We start from the raw sequence: 2,906 nt of genomic DNA, 5'->3' as shown, positions 1-2,906 counted from the left end.
GATCAATTGGGTGAGCTCCGGTGGGAAGGTAAATCCGGGGTCACGTCTTGGAGTTATCTGAGGTTTTAGAAAAGATGAGATTTAAGAGTAGAGAGGGGTCTAGAGAGAAAACACTACCCATATGCACACGAGGCAAAAACAAACAATTCACTTCATTCAATCAAACAAGGGCATACAATCGATCTAACTATCGCAAAAGTGCTCGGATTACTATAATTACATGATGGACTACTACTATTGTTGGGGTGGTCTTCTAGAAATATTCTTCGGTTGCAGACTCCATGATATCTGCTCCAGCTTCATCAACATAGTCATCATCGCTATCATCTGGATCCGAATCGGTGTCGTCGATGATGATGTAGTCTTCCGGGCGAATCTCCTTGGGTTCTTCGTCTTCTTCTACTGGCGTAGGGCCTCCCATAAATATTCCGATCTTCATTGTTAGGTCGGCATTCTTATCCACTAGTACTTCGATTTCCTCTTCATAATCTTCACGTGTAGCTTTGAGTTTTTTCCAGTTCCTTGATTCTTGTCCTCGCCTTATTCAGATCTATCATGTCGGTGCACATCTGGTTCTCCTGACGTCGAATGTGCTGGTTTAACTCCTGGATAAAAGCTGCAATTGATCTATCCTTCCTGGTGCTGATCATCTCCCAGTGCTCATCTCGGCGCCCACAAATCTAGTAGATAGTATCCTTGAGATCATTGTGGTAAACTTCTCCAATGCGTTCCATGGCGATGTGAGCTGCCATGCTCTTTCCTAGACTCCAGGTTGGTGCATCAAAAGAAAACTCTATGGGCTTAGTGACTGGCATGAACGTCCTTCCTGGAACTTGAACTTGAATCATCCAGCGCTCTTCTTCAGGTAATGTGGTGTTGTAGGTTCTGGTGAAGCTTGGTGCTCCTATGTTCAGGTATCTTGTGACTTCCTTCAAATGACGTCCAAAGGGTGTATCTTCATCCGGTTGCGTGAACTTGTTCCTTGCATCCGCCATCCTAAAAGAGTAGAAAAGATGAGAGGTCAGAATGTGAAGAGTGAGTAGTGATCTAGGGCTTTAGCTTAGTGGTCGTGTCCTATAGTCAGCGTGTGCTCTGATACCATCTTGTGGCGACCAGACCTCAAACGGTCCAATCTCTGTGCTCAGGTGTCATCCCTGGATTAGTAATGCTCACACCACACAGTACTTCAAATAATTTATAACAGAGTAGCAATCACACACTTATTACATCGAAAGTCTCAGAAGAGAACTTATAATAATAATAATAATGGCTTAAGGCCATCTAATAACGATAACAACGAAAGGCTTGGAAGATAAATGAGTCCATCAACTCCAACGGCATCACTGAGTATAGAACCACGACCTAAAAACACCTTACTCGTCGTCTGAAAAATCTGCAACATGAACGTTGCAGCCCGAAACGGGTCAGCACATGAAATATGCTGGCAATGTAACACATAGAGAGCAATGAAAAAAATAGGCTATACTATATGCATATTTGGCTGGTGGAAACCTCTATGGTTACAGTTTTGCGTAAAGCCAATTTTTCCCTACTGCAAAGGAATAAATTTTATTTAACTATCATGGTAGTTGTTAAACATTGAGAATGATTGACAGCATTCTCAATCCCAATTAAGCATCATCATTAAGAACCAACAAATTAATTAGAGTAGCATGATGAGATTCACATGATAATTCAAGTACTAAATACTCAAGATGTACATAACCGGGGACACAGCTAACCATGATTAGTTTATACACTCTGCAGAGGTTTGCGCACTTTTCCCCACAAGACTCGATCTCCTCCGTTGGTTTTCTTGCACTACATGGTGTTTGAGAAACGGATGACCGAGACATAGTCTTTCAGAAACGCTAGCACCTTATGATGGGTAGACCGTACCACCTACATCCCCTACATCTGCTAGTCTACCACTGTAAGAGTTCGCACGACTTAGTCAACTATGCTAGAGCCCATAGTAGCTTGTGGCTGCACACGAAAGTTTCTAGCATGAATAATCTCATGATCCCTTTGAGCCTGGGTGGCGGTCCGAAGAAAAACAGGCAATCGCTGGGATACCCAGGTGCCTCAATCCACCCAGATGTGTATTTAAGTTGCCACATTAGATAAACCATTAATTTAACAAACTCACATCTGTCATGGATTTCACTCACCCAAACCACGTCTACTGGCATAACATGGCATAATAAGCAAACGTAGAAGTAACTCCCAAAGGTTTGATAATAACAGGTAATAGGTACTACCTCATCTACTTCCCAAACCCACAATTTAATTAGATCCTAGTCAATGCAATGTGTGAGGATTGATCTAATGCAATAAAACTGGGTAGTAGGAAGGTATGATCAAAGTGTTACTTGCCTTGCTGATGATCCGCAAAACCTAGCGATTTGAAGTAGCAAGCGGCGCACTCCGGGTACTCTATCGCAAACAAACAAGTATACGATAAGTACTCATCTAATGCATAGGTAAAACTTGAACAAGAGATCTAACCAGATAGTTCAAATTAAGAACTCCGGTTGGCAAAAAGAATCAAATCGAACGAAGCAACGAAAAACAAATGGCAAAAAAAAAAGCTCCGTTTACTAATCTGAATCTAGGACAATTTTTACAGAGGCAAAAACTTGTATGAGTTGGTTAAACGGAAAGAGGGGTTCGAGACGAAACTCCAGGCGCTTAAATCGCCTGATACCGACAAACGAGCGAAAAGTTAAACTAAAACGAACATTGGATCAGAAATCGCGATCAGAAAAATCACGGATTTAATCCGAGAAAAAAAAACGACAAACAGGTTAACGAATGAACGTTCGTTAACAGGAACTAAATGATGAACGCGTTTGTTAAAACGAACGGACGAGCGAATGCTCGCTAAATAAATAAACTGAAGAAAA

Source organism: Triticum dicoccoides, chromosome 2A, assembly GCF_002162155.2.
Source record: "Triticum dicoccoides isolate Atlit2015 ecotype Zavitan chromosome 2A, WEW_v2.0, whole genome shotgun sequence".
Classification (NCBI taxonomy): Eukaryota; Viridiplantae; Streptophyta; class Magnoliopsida; order Poales; family Poaceae; genus Triticum; species Triticum dicoccoides.
The sequence above is the reverse complement of the archived record's forward strand: the minus strand, read 5'-3'. Positions refer to the sequence as shown.